The sequence below is a fragment of the Acartia tonsa genome, chromosome 15, assembly GCF_053477335.1.
Source record: "Acartia tonsa isolate MP-2025a chromosome 15, ASM5347733v1, whole genome shotgun sequence".
Classification (NCBI taxonomy): domain Eukaryota; kingdom Metazoa; phylum Arthropoda; class Copepoda; order Calanoida; family Acartiidae; genus Acartia; species Acartia tonsa.
In genome coordinates, this window is record NC_137274.1 from 17,774,038 (window position 1) to 17,785,415 (window position 11,378).

The following is an 11,378-nucleotide window of genomic DNA, read 5'->3' on the forward strand; positions in this document are numbered from 1 at the left end:
GAATCTTCTGTCCTGGTCCCTAGTTAATTTTTATTATTTAAACATTTTATTTCATTCTCATGAAATTATTTTGATTATTACATAGAATTGTTTATATATAATAATACAAATGTCTGTCTGTACGTCTAAAGCTTAAGATCTTGGCAACTGCTATTTCTATCATATTGAAAAACGACCCCAAGATATTTGTTATGATCTCCTTAAAAATACAACCAATTTGGATCAGCAATTATCAAGAATCTAAAGAAAGAAAACTTACTACTTTATATTATACTAGCGACTTCGCCTCTAGCCTCTTAGGGCTGTTCCCCAAGAGGTATTTTGTTTTTAAAGAGAGGGTGATTTTTTTGGGGGGGCGGGGGTGGGGGGTTTGGGGGTGTCCCAAGGGTAGCCTAAAACCATCACAGGACCATTATGTACATTCCCTGAACAGTAGAATATGATCAGTTTAGTGGTTACCAAGATCTTAAGCTTCAGACAGACAGACAGACTTTGTTCTACTTTGTATTATAGATTATTAATGAGAAATGTTTAGATATTCCTGTTTATATTGTTGTTTCCTATCCTTCTTCTTCCATTTTCTTGCTACAAATTTATATTTAGATAAATATTAAATTGATAAATTGATTGATTGAAAAAAAGAATAATAGATAAATGTATAGATATGTAGATTAAGAGGTATATAGACAAATAGTTTGATAAGTAGGTAGATGGATATATAGATAGATAGATAGATTGATAGACAAATTGATAGATAGATTGATAGATAGATTGATAGATAGATTGATAGATAGATTAATAGATATTGGATATACAGCTAGATTGATCGATAGATATATAAATATATAGCTAGATAGATTGATCGATAAATTGAGAGGTAGATCGATAGATATATCAATAAATAAATTGATAGATAGATTGATAGATATTTACAATAGAAAAATCAAAAGATAGATCGATAGATAAATCAATAAATAGAATAATAGATAGATCAATAAATAGATCAATAGATAGAATTATAAATAGATTGATAGATATATTGATATATAGATCGATAGATAGATCAATAGATAGATCGATAGATAGATTGATAGTTAGATCGATAGTTAGATTGATAGATAGATTGATAGATAGATTGATAGATAGATTGATAGATAGATCGATAGATAGATTGATAGATAGATTGATATATAAATCGATAGATAGATCAATAGATACATTGATAGATAGATTGATAGATAGATCACTAGATAGATCGATAGATAGATTGATAGATAAATTAATAGATAAATCGATAGATATATCGATAGATAGATAGATCACATGATAGACCAATAGATAGATTGATAGATAGATCGATAGATAGATCGATTAATAGATCGATAAACAGAATAATATAAAGATTGATAGATAGACCGATAGATAGATTGATAGGAAAAATCAATATATAGATAGATCAATAGATAGATACCTGATCTTTAGGTAATTGTCTTAAATCTAGCTGCATAGTTCCCTTACTTTCCATAATTCTGTAAAAGAGAAAAAACAAGGATAACAACATCCAAAAATAGCAAATGAAAAGAATAAAAATGAACAAATGGTCAAAGTGAGTTGTAGAACAGATGTTCAGTTGTCATAACATAGAAAAGAAAGAGAGAGAATATGTAAATAATCAAATAAGATCACAAAATTAAAAAAAAAATACCTTTACATGCCTACTGACTGACAGACAAAATAATGTATAGAGTAGCGCATAGTGCACATGTCATAGGTATCGCCATTGGAATTTCTTGAATAGCAGACGAGAAAATCTCATTTCCTCCATGACGTTAAGGACTGACAGACAGACCAAAAGATAAAGCAGAAGGGAGGAGACATTGCGCTGTTTATTGTTTTCATTTAATTGAGTGTCCAAATATTTTAACCACTAATTTTGTGTATCATCATTGGGCATATACATCAATTTATCGTCCATTGTCTTATTCCTTAGATCTCTATATAAAACCTTAGAATTTAAAGAAATCAGCATTCTATATCTGTCAGCAGCCAAGTTATCGGGTACTTGTTTTTCTTTAGCATTCTAATATCTTTATGTATACAAGGAATCTTCACAACAATATAAACTTTGAAAGCAAACTAGCAACTCACATACTTTTTTCTTATTTACTTTTTAAATTGATAAAAAAAAACCTTGAATTGAATAGATCGATAAATTAAATATTACAGCTATTTATTGTAGCGTTTTATAGTATACTAATCAATTCAGAGGTTGCCAAGATCTTAAGCTTCAGACGTACAGAGAGACACCAAGCTAATTTGTATCATAGATACATCTTTTAGAGGATGAAAAAATGAATAACTAAAAAATCTTCCAAACTTTTGATAAAAATCTAACACAGTAATAGTGTCTGACTGATTATGACGTAACAAAAAAAAATAGCCAATGAGAGGCCGTTATTGACCAATGGTAAAATTTATAGTGGTCTCTCATTGGCTAATTTTTTTTGTTACGTCATAATCAGTCAGACACTATTACTGTGTTCATAAAAATCACCGAAATGTGAAGATGTAAAATTTTACAAAAATAAGACAATGAAATAAATAAACTTACAAATGAATGTTGGCTCAAAAACTTTGGGTACTTTAATTAAATTTGGTAGTGTCCAAACTTTAATTTTAATCTTTTTAGATTCTTTTATAATATCTTTGTAAGGATAAGAAAACCTTAGAAATTTTGTAGGAATCTTAATGGATATATTATTTCTTGAATCTTACAACAGATTTTCAAATTTTCTAATACAGTGAAACAAGCAGCAGGTTAAAATGTTAATACAATCCTTCCATCTCTTTACCCCAAACATCCCTTCCTACTGAATAAATGAACTGTCCAATAAATGAGTTCCATGTTAGCAACCAAAATTGATGAAAATTTTCCCAAAATTCTATATCCATGGAATTATATAAACAAACAATAAATTGATTACATCCCCAATGATGCTGAACAAAATTACCCCTCCTGTAGACAAGTTTCTTGAACACATAGAACACTACAAGTTGGGAATCAAGCAATTAAAATTCAATAAAAGTACCCAAAGTTTTTGATTCAACGAATAAGACAACATGGTTGTAAAACTTTGGGTACCAGTGTAATTTACAGTCAAATGTCTACTCCCTCCTTGGTTAAGTATCGTTATTGCACTAGGACATGCAATATTTATAGAGAATCCTTACTTCTAATAAACAGAAAACATCTTTAGTATTGTGTCTTAACGAGAAAACTAACTTTTTCTTTTCATCAATTTCCATGACAATTTATTTTGACCCCCCCCCCTTCCAATGTGAACATTTTTATTAATAAAACTCAGGGAGGGAGGGGACATTGGTCTGTTTATTACACTAGTCCCCAAAGTTTGTAATCTACAAAAGGGGTTACTTTGGGTATCATCAATATCATCATATATCATCAATCATCATCTATAAATCTATCTATCAATCCATCCATCAATCTATCTATCCATTAATCTATCCATTAATCTATCCATTTATCTATCCATTAATTTATATCAATCTATCCATCAATCTATCCATCAATCTATCCATCAATCTATCCATCAATCTATCCATCAATCTATCCATCAATCTATCCATCAATCTATCCATCAATCTATCCATCAATCTATCCATCAATCTATCCATCAATCTATCCATCAATCTATCCATCAATCTATCCATCAATCTATCCATCAATCTATCCATCAATCTATCCATCAATCTATCCATCAATCTATCCATCAATCTATCCATCAATCTATCCATCAATCTATCCATCAATCTATCCATCAATCTATCCATCAATCTATCTATAAATCTATCAATCAATCTATAAATCAATCTATCCATCAATTTATCCTTTAACCTATCAATTAATATATCTATCAAATTATCTATCAACCATAAATTTATCAATTAATTAACCAATCTATCCATGAATTAATCTATCTATTAATCTGTCCATCTATCTATCCATTAATCTATCAATCAATCTATCCTTTAACCTATCAATTAGTATATCTATCAAATTATCTATCAACCAATAAATCTATCAATATATCTATATATCTATTTATATCTCTATAAAAGCAAGAGGAATAGTATATTAATGGTCCACTGAGATCAGCTGGGAAATTACCAAACTTTTTCTAACAAAGTTGTTAAGATCACAAACGAGTTTATCCTAAACAAGTTAAACTGTTGGGCAGATACAAATAATCACATCTCTTAAAGGGATTATGAAGTAAAAATTAAAATTTCTTAAAGTGATTGAGATCCTAAAATTAAAATTTTTTAAAGTAATTGTGAAGCTTAAAATTTCACCATACTTAAAGGGATTGTGAAGCAAAAATTCAAATTTATTAAAGGTATTGTGAAGCTAAAAATAATCTTACCTAAAGTAAAGCTGTAACCTCCCTTTCCCTTTCCCTTAAAGTGTTTTTTTAGGGGATTGTAGATCTAAAAAATTTCATCTTCTTATCATGATTGTGAAGCTAAAAATCGTCTTACTTCACGGGGTTGTTAAGTTAAAAATTCATCTTTTTTAACCCATTAGTGCCGAGTGCCACTTTTATGGGCTGATCGAGCTGAAAATCTCGGGGAAGCTTTATAATGGTCAAAACAGAATTCCAATTTTTTTGTTTTGCTCTTTGTTTGGCATTAAAACCTGTTTTTTTCTAAATACCCGATAATTTCAACAAAAAAATGAAAAATGTAATTTTTGAACGCCCAAAGTGAGATGAACACTTTTTAGAACTTTGATACCATTCGTAATTGAAAACTACATAACCTCATGTAATCTATAGAGCTACAAGTAATTTACCAAGAGATTTATATCACATTTAGTGTTTTGGCTATAGGTACCACCCTTTTTGATTAAAAAAGCCCGTTTGTCGAAGTTTTAAAACACACACACTACAAAAAAAGAACATATAAAAATGGGTGATAAATATCAGAAAAAGAGAATAAAAATATTGGAGGACACATATAGAGATTACTAGGGTATACTTATTAGGGTGGCTCAAAAATAATAAATCATAAACAAATATTTAATGGTTGAAAAGTTAAAACCGGGTAATAAAACCAAAGCCAACCAGGTTTTAAAACTGCTGGGTATTTATGGCCATGCCAAACCAGGTCCTAATAGTCCGTAAAAAAAATGATAAAAAAATCATATAAAAAATAATAATTTGAATAAAACGATTTCACAAATAGATGTACTTGTCAATAAACTTTAGCTTTCACAAAAAAATCAGCAACTTTACTATAAAAACAAAAAAGTTAGTAGTGGTATTTTGAATTCACCAAAATTTTCGTGGTTTTCAAATTTTGTTGAGCTATACCGGCAAATGGAAGTAAGCAAAACTGCCTGCTTCAGGGGGAAATGAAAACCAGGGTAGTAGAGGGGGGATTCATACTGAGACTGATGCAACTATGAAGCTGGAAACTGGTTATTTTTGTGATTTTCTGGAACCGGTAATTATAAAGCAAATAAATAATGTTACCATACTTAAAGTGATTGTGAAGCTAAAACTCATTTATATCAAAGTGATTGTAAAGCTAAAAAATTATTTTTCTTGATTGTAAATTTAAAATTTCACCTTTTTTAAAGGGATTGTAGACCTTAAGCTCTTCTATCTTAAAGTGATTTTAAAGCCAAACAATTATTTTTTTAAAGGGTTTCTTAAAGTTTTAAAGGAATTGTAAAGCTAAAACTTTAAACTTGGGCTTGGGCTTGGATCCCCCTTATAGGAAAGGGTAAACTAAATAGACCAAAAACAACATGGAGGTGGGAACTCTTAAGTGAACTGAAAAAGAAGAAAATCAAAATGGCCTACGATCTGACGAGAACTAAAAGGCAATGATGATGATGAAAGCTAAAAGTTCATCTTTTTTATGTGATTGTTAAAAGTTTATTCCACTCAAAATGTTTATTAAAGTGATTACTTTTTAAAGAGCTTTGATTATACAGCATGACCCTCAAAAAAGTATTTTTAAGCATCTGCAGCCCTTATTTCTCAATGAATTATAAAAAAATGCATATGTCCTTGTTCTCCATAGTATTCCACATAAGTAGATATAAAAATATTTTTTTTACCTCCATTAACACCGGAGATTTTTAGAGCTAAAGTTTTGAAAAAGTGACTGAGAAAAAGAATTTTTTTTGTTTCTCTTATTTTTTGGATGGTTATATTATGTTTTTCTGGCAACTGAATAATGAGACACAAAGAAAAACAAGTTAACTAATTATTTCTTTTTTATTCCACCAAAAAATATAAATTTTTAATGGCAAAAAATACTACTGAATGAATTGATTATTTGCAAATTTTAGGTTATTTATTAACCCTTATTTGAGAAAAGGATTAATCATGACAGTTGCTCCGCCTACTTTTCTGACATCTCAATAATTTAATAGGGGGTTAATTAAGCTTTTTAGACAAAAAAATCATTATGTTTTAATTTTATTTTCTTCATAACTTTTTTGTTATTAAAGTTAGGATTGTGAAACAAAAACAATTTTCCTGCTATATTCATAAAGATTTATTTGGTTTTTTAATCTTTAAAAATTTTGCCTAATAAGTAAGTTTTTCAAAATATCATTAAACTAAAAAGACTCAAAAAATATGTGTAAAAAAATGCTTTTTACTCAAAAACTAAATTTTTTATTTCATTTTTGTATAAAGTTTCTGCTAGTAACAAAAATAAAAGGATTTCTACCTTAATTTTGCTTAAAAAGTCGTTTCATGTTAAAAGTTACTTTTTCCTCAGTCACTTTTTCAAAACTTTAGCTCTAAAAATCTCCGGTGTTAATGGAGGTAAAAAAAATATTTTTATATCTACTTATGTGGAATACTATGGAGAACAAGGACATATGCATTTTTTTATAATTCATTGAGAAATAAGGGCTGCAGATGCTTAAAAATACTTTTTTGAGGGTCATGCTGATAACATTTATTTGTTTTACTCACTCTTTAGGATTTCACAAAAATCATTTGGCAATTACAATATCATATAAAGAGAGGTAAAATGTAATCTTTTATCTTTATTAAAGTACAAAATATTTATCATAGATTTCATTATTAGTTCTATTCAACCTCCCAACTGTTGAATAAAAGTATGATAATGTCTGTCCGACTGTCCCATTATGTTTATTCTAGGGGTTGTAGTTATCTTGTTCTCATTGATAGCAAAATATATTTTTTAGCCTAACTCACTGAATCTCTAAATCCTCATAATAAAGTAAAAGGATGTCTGTCTGTTTGTTTGTAACAAATGATCTTGCTAACCGCTGAACCAGTATGGTTCTCCTTTACTGGGTAGTTTCTCATAGGTCCTAAGAAGGTTTATAACTAGGGGAGGGTACCACCACCCTCTTAAGAGAAATCACCCCTAGAAAAAATCCCCCATCCCCCCCCAAAAAAAAATTGAAAATGGTGGGGCATATATGCATAGCCGCTAATAAAAGTAAAAGTATCTGCATTCATCTGTACAAGAGGATCTTGCGAACTGCTGGACTGACATGTTTCAAACTTCAAACTTACTTTGTCGTCAAACCAAAACTTTTTTGTGCTTAGCTACTTATGGATGTTGTCATCCTTGTTATTTTTAATATGATGATATAATAAAAGATCCTAATTATATGCCCTATAAGCATATTAATAATGGATATATAATAAGTAAAATTTGTGACAAGGGAATGTTTATCGTCAATTAACAAATGGTTACTACATTCTTCCATTGTAAGAGGAGGGAAGGAGATAAGTCATAAGGGATGGGGGAAATAGTTGTATTAGCCAGCTAGGAGAAACATTTCATGAGGGTATTCAAGAATCTCTCAAAATATCCACATATTTTATATCTATTTTACAGGTATAGCTATTTAGGGTCAGTCTCTCTTTATCATTAATTTAGGTTGTTAGAATTGTCCTAAAGATTTAAAACTTGATATGATTCTTATAACAATTTGCTATAATTTATAAAGCATAACATCTCTTTAATAATTACCCGTTTTCAATTCTAATTTCTTTTTTAAAATTTTTTTTTGGGGGGGATGATTCTTGTATCTGGGGCGATTTCTCTTCAGAGGGTGGTGGTACCCTCACCCAAAAATAGTTAAAAACCTTCCAAGGACCTTAGATGAAGGAGAACCATATCGGTCCAGCGGTAGGCGAGATCCTCACAGACACAGATAATATTAGTCTTAATGTTAGTTTGTCCGATATTCTTACTTGTTTAGCTTCGCTTCTTATTGATGTTGTCATCCTTGTTAGTAAATAAATCAAACCCACTTCCGACATTATAATTAATAAACTCGTATAGAAATATTAAAAGCGAAGCTTTTCTATAATTTGGGTCGGTCCGTCCATATGTATTTGATAATTTAGATATGTTAGAATTGTCCTATTGATTGAACGAAAACAGTTAGGTGCAATTTAGGAAACGTAGCAACTCTGTAACCCTTACCAGAAAGTCCGTACGTTCATTTAAAACATGTGGAATTTCTAGAATACATTATTAAAAAGCAAGGCATCTCTATAATCAAATCCTACAATTGATAGTCTGTCCTTTTACTGTATCTTGTATTTACGCAATTTTGCAAAATGAATTTATGTACAATTTTACTTAAACCTACAAATTAATTTAAAACTTATTAAGTTCTGACACTCTACAAGGGTTATTGTTCGTTTATCCCTTCTTTTGATTGTAGAGCTTTGCTTTTGTTGATGTTGTCATCCTTGTTTTATATAAAAATAGGAAGGGAGGGGACATTGGACTGTAAATTATAATGGTACACAAAATTTTAAATTAATTAGCTTAACAACTTGGGTAATATTATCAAATTTTGATTGGTTGGTTTAAATTTGCATTGTCACACCTATCAACCAATAATTTAAATCTACACAAGAAATATTATGTTTATCATCATTGGGGATTATATCAATTTATCGTCCATTGTCTTATCCCTTTAGATCAATAAGATGCAAACCTTCGTTACAATTAGTATCCGTCAGTGCGTTACTTTGGTCGTTAATGTAGGCATGTTAGAATTGTCCTATCCATTTCATACTTTGCATAAAACAAGTTCGGTGCAATGCAATGGAGAAAGAGTTGCAACTCCAAAATATTTTAAAATAATGATTCCTGAAACACAATGAAATAATTTGAAACTTATCAGTGCAGTGTAAAAAAGCTGTAAATTCAGGTATGTATTTTCCGTATTGATTCTAAATCGATTAATATCCGCAGGATTAGAACCGGTTCACAGCAATAATGAAAAATCGTGTATAGCATTGTATTTCAGACACTTTTCTTTAAAATTATTAAGTCAATAAGGTTTTGTCAGCCCGGACCTACGCCCATTGGGGCTAACAAAACTAGTCTTAATCATGCAATTTTTTTTATTTTACCATCTGCGGAAAGCTGTCTGTAATACAATAAAATAAATTGCTATAAGGATATTTAATATCAGAATTATTGATATCAGCACACTACCTTATATCAGGGAGGGAGGGCACATTGGGCTGTTTATTCAACTAGTCCCCAAAGTTTTATTTTAACGTTTTCTTATTCACTGGCTTAAAAACTTTGGGGACTTTAAGGGAATTTTGATTTGTTGGTTTATAAGGTTGAGTATCCAAACGTTTAAACCACTAATTTCAATCTATAGAAGGGGAAATTATGTGTATCATCATTGGGAATGTAAACCAATTTATCGGCTATTGTCTAAAAGGTTTAACCACTAATTGTAATCTACAATAATTTTGTCTATCATCATTGGGGACATCAATTTATCGACCATTGTCTTATCCTAGATACCTGACCTTATAAGGTAGATTAAGGGGCTACGTAAAAGCTCCACTTATGTTACAGGGAAATACCGACTCGTTTAAATTATTAATACCTATACAAATCTAACTTAGATGAGAAAGATATATGTTTTCTAAATATGGAGAAATTCAGAAAATAGCAATATTTTTATCTTTCGATCTATCTATCAATCTAATGGGTGTGCAAAAATTGCTCGGCGATTTCTCTGCTCTGATTTAATTAGTTAGGGAGCCGAAGCTACGTGGTAAAATGTCCCAACTGAGTTAAAACTTGTCTTGCGAGCAGGAATAAGGTATAACCAACAAGGGAATTAAATATAAAATAATATTTGGGGGGCAAACGGAGATGTCGTCAATTTTACGATGTATGCCCCCCAACGACAGCTGAAAAACACGCATAGGTTTCGTGATTTTTTTCTGAATTAATTTTGTTATTGGTATAAGCTGTCTTGCGAGTAAAGTTTGGGATATTTTACCACCTAGCTCCTGAATTATTTGTAGCACAAGAAACGTTCTTATATTTCTAAAAAAAAAAAAATTAGAGTTCATAGCGGTTTTAATGGTGTGCATAACTTTTTTCAACTATTAACACAAGCCGCGCAATTTAAGATTTAAAAATCTACGCAGTTCTTTTTGCAAACCCTATTCTCTGAAGTCAAGTTTAAGTCAGTTAAGACATTTTACCACGTAGCTCCCTATTTAAAAAAAAATAACAGTGCTAACGGTAAGCGTTATCCCGTTTTACTATTAACACAAGCCGCGCAATTTAAATAAAGGTCCGCATTTTTTTGCACACCCTTTATCTATCTATCTATCTATCTATCTATATATCCATCTATCTATCTATCTATCAATCTATTTATCAATATATCTATCAATTTATCTATCAATCTATCTATAAATCTTACTATCAATCTATCTATAAATCTATTTATCAATCTATCTATTAATCTAACTATCAATCTATCTATCAATCTATCTATCAATCTATCTATCAATCTATCAATCTATCTATCTATCTATCTATCTATCTATCTATCTATCTATCTATCTATCTATCTATCTATCTATCTATCTATCTATCTATCTATCTATCTATCTATCTATCTATCTATCTATCTATCTATCTATCTATCTATCTATCTATCTATCTATCTATCTATCTATCTATCTATCTATCTATCTATCTATCTATCTATCTATCTATCTATCTATCTATCTATCTATCTATCTATCTATCTATCTATCTATCTATCTATCTATCTATCTATCTATCTATCTATCTATCTATCTATCTATCTATCTATCTATCTATCTATCTATCTATCTATCTATCTATCTATCTATCTATCTATCTATCTATCTATCTATCTATCTATCTATCTATCTATCTATCTATCTATCTATCTATCTATCTATCTATCTATCTATCTATCTATCTATCTATCTATCTATCTATCTATCTATCTATCTATCTATCTATCTATCTATCTATCTATC